At 39.6% G+C, this 6758-nt stretch overlaps 1 long non-coding RNA gene across 1 annotated transcript; it reads right to left on the reverse strand.

Moving 5' to 3' along the window:
• Nucleotides 1-463: 463 nt before the first annotated feature.
• LOC306805055 lies at nt 464-5933 on the reverse strand. The gene is made up of 4 exons (XR_013775099.1): nt 5805-5933; nt 5511-5652; nt 3387-3446; nt 464-939 (listed from the first exon to the last, which is right to left on the reverse strand). It is a non-coding gene; the product is annotated as an uncharacterized lncRNA (long non-coding RNA).
• Between the last annotated feature and the right edge of the window lie 825 nt (nt 5934-6758).

Raw genomic sequence — 6758 nt, forward strand, 5'->3', positions numbered from 1 at the left:
TGGTATTATTCCTAGCATTTATTTCATGCTCCAGTAAGCTTTGTTTATTGAGGTGATCACACAACTCTGTTGTCTTGAAAGAACAGCTGCCTTCTGGCTTCAGAGGAACAGATGAAATCTGATTAGGTTTAATATCTTTTCAGTGTGTTCTTTAATAACCACCTGATGACACTCTTAAGGAAGCTAAAAACCAGGCCACTTTGATTTTAAAGTCAGATTTAGCCCCCTTGGAAAACATATTGAAAATCTTACTTTCATCTGGCCCATCACCACAATTTTAGCAACCTGCTTATCTAGTTTCTCAGCCCTTTCTAAATGATGAGATTTTTATCATTTGTAGAAATCTTCCACTTCCAAATTGATTGCAAGCACCAAATACAAAGGCTACAGGAAAAATCATCAATGATTGATGATCATACAAACACCTTTGTTATTATAAAACAAATTACTCAAAGAAAGGGTTAATTTGCAAGTATGCTGATAACTAGAAACAAAAACATCAGCCTTTCACCACCTTTTAAGTAATTTAGAAATGGAAACCAGGGCAATTCAGCTATCTCTCAACCATCTCTTCTCATTCTCTTGCTTAAGGAGATAAATAAATCCCTGCTTGGTGCAGAGGAATATTCAACTGACACAGTCTGGTGGCAGCCAGACAACTTTGCCTGACTTCTGCCAGGTTAAGAGTAACAAAGATGCCTGAGTGAAGGCATAAATAAACAGTACTAAAGCCTTTCCCTAAACAAAACACAAAGTGAAAGGAGGGTCCTCAAGACAGTGAAGCACTATCAATTGTGCATGTAGGCAGATGCTTTTCACCCTCCTCTCAGTCTGCTCATTTTAGCTGTGGAAGTGGTCCAGGAATCACTGGAAGGACTCGCTGAGAACAAGGCTTGCAGTATTTCTTTTTTTCCATTTGAGTCATTTTAGAACTCGTACCTGTAAAACAAACATGAAAAAGAGAAAAAATTGAGAGATTTGCTTAATTGGGAGTGTGGAGAATGGCACAAAACCTTAATATCAGCAGTTCAGCCATGTTTGTATGAGCAGGCTTAGATTAGCAGTGATCTGAAAATAAAAGCATGTGATGGAAATTTTTTTCTTTTCATTTGCTGGAGGTCACTAACTCCCAGCAGCCTATTTTCCCTTTAGTGAGGGCACTCATTCACTGAAAGTTTGCTGCTGTTGGAAGTTTCCATAGTCAGGTGGAGGTCTTCATAGACACAGGACGGTGCTGCTGCCTCTCCAGAGCTTGAATTCCTCAACTGACACATCAAAAAGTATCTTCTCCTAACTATCATCACATTCTCCCTATTTCCTGGTCAGAAGCCATAGGCTGACATTGGCATGGAGCATTTGTGTCTGAGATGGAATGACAACATTCCAGGAAATGGTTTTGCTTCATAAGAAGTAGCCAGTGTGGTTATGTTTGGTTACACAAAACCCTCTCCTCAAGCCACACTGAGCTGGTCCAGTGGCTTTGCAGCTTGCCCATGGCACATGCCCAGCATGAAGGGCACTGCACAGCAATGCTGAGAAACAGCCCCTGTGCTTTGCCTGCAGAATATAGACAGCACAAGTCACCCAGAAATCTCACAGCAACAATGCAAAACAAACCCAACATTGTGCAGTTCCAGTCAAGAACCAGACATTAAACAGAAGAATTCAGCTTTGGGCAGTTGCTGAGTTAGGTCCAAGCTTTTACAGCTGCCTCTGAGTAAGAGTAGAAATCAATTCAGATCAAGCATTTTGATACAAGCAGATCTGAGGAAGTAATTTGCAGCAGAAAGATGCACCCTATACAGAAGCAAATAAACAACAATCACTGACCTTAAAAAGGTTTGGCTGCAGGTAAGGAGAGGAGATGATTACAGTTAAGTGTATTGAATGCTCGGAGAGCCAGAGTGTAATGGGACAAGCAAAGATCATGAAGTATTTCTGTGTTTGCAGCAGAGGGGAGCATTTCAGATTCCCTCAGTAGGAGATCTTTGTGGTGAATTTACAGGTTTTAATGGAGTGCTTCCTTTGTACTCCTTCCTCCCCTTCTGAGTACAGTGCCTTCCACTGCTCTGTGAGACCAGCACCACTGGATTCATCCCCAGGAAACAGCAGTCTGCTTTCAAAGGAACACTGTCTCTGCAAGCACTTTAATCAGAGAGTTTTCATGCCTGTTGCACGTAAAAAAGCCTGAAACACCCCCTATTTTGGCAGATGGTAGAAAGTGCTCAGGCTGAATAGTAACAATCTCAGTAATGTGGAAAGGGCAGAGGATCAGGCAGGCAGCAGCACGTGTGACCAGCTCAGGCCAGGAGTGACAGAAGCCTCTCTGTGCCTCTGGCACAGCTGGGAACCTGCTATTGCTCAATTCCTCAGTGCTGCTGCACCTGCTGATCAAATGAGCTGCCCCAGACAGCTATAAACCCTGACCCATTATAATTCCCCAATTTGTTCACTGCTCCTGGTACCAGTGGGACTCTGTCTATAAAAGAGAGTCCATGATTCAGCACTGGGAGTTTGGACAGAAAGGAAAGGCTCCAGGTAAAGGAAAACTGCAGATTAACACAAAGATTTACAACTAAGTTATCAAAATATAAAAAGTAATAAAGCATTTAAGATATTTTATCAGCTGGAATGAATTTGCTTGGAACTTCAAATTAGTAATTTTATAATTAAAATATTAGAAATAGGAAATAAACTATTTTAGATTGAACTCTTTAGAGTTTAACTACAGCTATCAGCTAGACATTTTATTGAATTTAGAAACATTAAGATTTAAGATGCTAAGATTCTAAAGAGCATAGTAATCCTTTTGTCCTAGAGTTGTTCATGGTTTAGCTTTTCTTCCACTGTGGTCTCACTGAAACCAGGGAGTATTATGTACTTTTATGTGCACAGTCTTTAGGCACATGCATTTAGGACAAATTCAGTCTCAGTTAATTCCTGTTCCTAGTAGAGCTGTGGGTTCAAAAATTGGATTTTTGGGAATTTTCAGAGTCATGCTTTGGGTGATCTGTCAAAACATGAAGATGAATGCAGCCACAGATGAACGGTGATGTAACAGAGCAGGGCAAAGCCAGGATAATATTTCACTTTTGCAACTGTTCTTATCAATGAGGAACACTGATAATCCTTTAATCTTGATCATATTTCTCTTTATTGTTTTATACTGTGGGCATGAATTGTATTCTAATCTCTTCTAATATTATCTTTTCCTGATTGAAATACTCAGTAAGTTTCCTAAGAACAAGTTATCAGTGATACAATGAAAATAATATTTAACTGCATGCAAAATTCTGTGAAGCTTGCAGATGGAAAAAAACACGGAGTGCTGTGATCTCTCTCTAATGATTATCTAATTACACTAATGAAACTGTAAACCCGTTTACCTTTGTGTATTTTTTTCTTGTGTTTGGGTACTTTCAAGCAGCAGAGTCTGACCTTCTGGCCTAAGGGTGAGAAATAATGCATTATCAGTGGAGACAGGTAATAGAAATAACTGTACATATGCAGTAAAGGTGTCAGAGTCCATACAATTTGCTTACTGTATTTACCACTGACATCCTTATATGGAGATATCTGTAGAAAAAAAAAAAGGATTATCATGACTGATTTTTAGATCTCTGCACAGCTTTGTCCCTAGTGTGGAACAGAAACTTATTTGCTCTTTTCCATCATTACCACAGACACATCAGATACACATTGTGAAGATTTCCTTATCCTTCAAAATGTCACACTAGCAGGCAATACAATTATAGTTACACCACTTAAAGAAAATGTAAAAAATTACCAACAGGAAAAGAGCATCTGTGTCCAGATGCTCAGGAGTGTAGAATAAATTTCTTTGGATGGGCAAAGTCACTAAACTATTCCCTCCCCACCACACCTAAATAAATGAGCTGTTGCCTGCAGTTGACATAGTATGTGCTTACCACAATAAATGGGGGGAAAAACAGGTTTACTCCAGAGGTGAGGTGGAGCAGAAAGGACAGAGACAGAGGACTTCTAATCAACAAAATTTAACATATGGTCAATGATTTGAGAAATCACTGAGGCACAATTTACAGCCAAGGCTGGTGATGGAGGCTGAGCTATCTTATCACCACAATTTAGTTCCACAGTTTAGTTTACATGCAGAGTACATTTATCTTGCACACCCAGCCACTTTCACTATCACACATGTCCTTACAGGTAAGGAACAGTGTCCTTTGCACGTTTCGTCCCCACCTTCTGACTCATGGAAGTACCATGCACATCAACAGAAAGAGAACACTATAATGGGAACTGACAGGTATTTATTTGTATTTTATTGATATGGCCAAAACCTGTCCTTCCTTGACAGGTTTCCTTTATGTTCCTGATGACACATCTAGAAATTCTCCAACTCCCTTTGCACTGTTCCTTAAGTTTTTCCTCAAGAAGAAATAGAAAATAAGTAGAAAAGGCAAGAGAAGCAGAAGGGCTTCAAGTACCACTTCTCTGGCAAATAGCTCTGCCAGTCAGCACACACTCCGGTAAATTAGAAAACTGGGCAGCTGACATAACCAATTAGGAAAACAGCTTCCATATGTTTCTCCATGCTCATATTTACGCATAAAGCAATTCTTAGAAGGTTTCTAGAAAATATCAAGCATGGCAAGTCTGCTCTTCCTGACCTTTGGATACTTAGCTTATTTGTTTTGCCTTATTTCACATTTACTCTCTACGTCTTATATGAAATACACATTATGAAAAATTGTGGTGAGTCTCAGAGATTCACAATATCAAACTTCACATCTGCACAAGTAACTCTAGATTGCACCTCTCAATTAAATACCTCTACTGAACTGTCCTCCTGCAACTGCACAATGACATCTGCAGAGATGTGGCTATAGACAGATGGAAAATCTTGTTTTCAAGATTTTAAGTGCTCTGTGAATTTGGAATACTGCAAAATGGTTAACTAAGTGCCTCAAGGTACTACAACTAAAGTGTGGAATATCAGTGGTAAAAAACCCAACTAAAAAACAAAGAAAAAAAGTTTAGACTGGTTGAACATCAGAAGAGTTACTCTCACTTGTTTTATTGTTCTATAAAGAACTTCTCATATACTCTGCTAACCTGACTTATTCAGGTTCCCTTATTTCATAAGGGTAGAAACTTTTTCCATTAACGCATTTCCCACTACTGAGAAAATTATACTATTTTTACATTGGTAGATGGCTGGTTATCTACTGGGAAAATATAATGGGACGTATTTTCAGAAGAGCAGATTTCAGAACACAGATTAAGATAAAAGTTAATCATGCTGTGCAACAGGCAATAACAGAGGAAACACTACTGTACAAACCAAAGCACTGATATGCTACCACATTCTGCAGTCTAAGTCCTTTTCGAAGTTCATTTCTCCTTTTCATTGTCAAGCTCTGTTTGCTTGCTTTAATTAAAATCAACATAGTAAATAAGCACTTTATATCAAAAAAGGAAAGAACAGGAAAAGAGAAAGCTGTGTTAAGAAGACTGTAATACTGTACCTTCTGCAGCAAAGACATTGAAGCACAAAAGACAGACAAGCAAAAGGCCAAAAAGTGTCAGGAGCTTCATCCTTCCAGCTAGTCTCCAGATGTTCCCGAGGAGGCTGAAGGAGTGTCCTGGTCTCCTCCAGCACAACCTCAGCTTTTTATAAGATAGAGCCAATGGAATGTTATGCTCAGAATGGGTGGGGATTTGGCCTTTGCATTACAACAAGTCAGATGAAAAAAAAACCCAGTACTTCCTACTTCAAGAAGCAATTTACTCAGAATTAGGCAACATAGAGAGTTCCCTACTGGTTATGCAGGAGCCTGGAGTGTTAAAGTCCACAGGGATGCTGAGGCAGAGTCCCTGTCCTGTGTTCATAGCAGCTTTTCCAGGGCACCTGGTGTGCTCCTCTGCATGTTTGGAAAGGCAGAGAGCACAGCAGAGCTGAATCTGTATGGACAGTGATTGGAGCTTGAAAAGGCAAACCAAACCCAGGCTGTTTTAGTCAAAGCAATTTTCAGTGTGTTCTTACCATAATTAACAAGATGGTTGGTAAAGCAGCAGATTTCTGAGTTTATTATTAACTTCTTAGTTTCTATTTGTAACTGAATACTTAAGTTATGTAGATTCCAGATAACAGTTCAGATTAAGAAGTCATCCAATTCGATATAGTATCAAGGTTCATGGAGTGTACTTTAAAAAAACGCCAAAAAGAAAAGTCCTTCAAGGAGGGAGCAGCTACAGAGCTGTGTCCCATAAAAAGGGCAAAAATTTCATGTTTGGCAGCATCCAATTCTGCTTAATCTGGTAAGATTTGGGTCTCTAAAAATAGAATATGTTATAAGATATGTAGTCTTAAAAGATGGGAGCAGTATCTGCAAGCCACCCCGACTTGGAATTACAACAGGATAGAAGGCTTCACTCTGGTGCACATATATTGCCCCCATCCTCAGTTTCAAAGGTTTCTTATTTCAGATTTGGGATTTAACTTGTTTCTTGCACTGCATCACCAGCCTTCCAAATTGGGTCATCCCTTTACCTACCAATTTGGCCCCAAAATCTTATTTCTGCAGTCCTACCTAGCAATACCCATGTATGGTGAGGATTGCTATGGCCTGACAGCCTTTTTTGTTTGCCAAGGCATTACCAAGGTTCAAGGATCAAATCACTGACAAAACTTGCTGCAAGATAGTATCTTCAAAGTGCTTTCCAAAAGCCCTGCCTTGCACTGGCACACCTTGTTGAGCCTGTAGAAAGGCCAT

Source organism: Erithacus rubecula, assembly GCF_903797595.1.
Source record: "Erithacus rubecula genome assembly, chromosome: 9".
Classification (NCBI taxonomy): Eukaryota; Metazoa; Chordata; class Aves; order Passeriformes; family Muscicapidae; genus Erithacus; species Erithacus rubecula.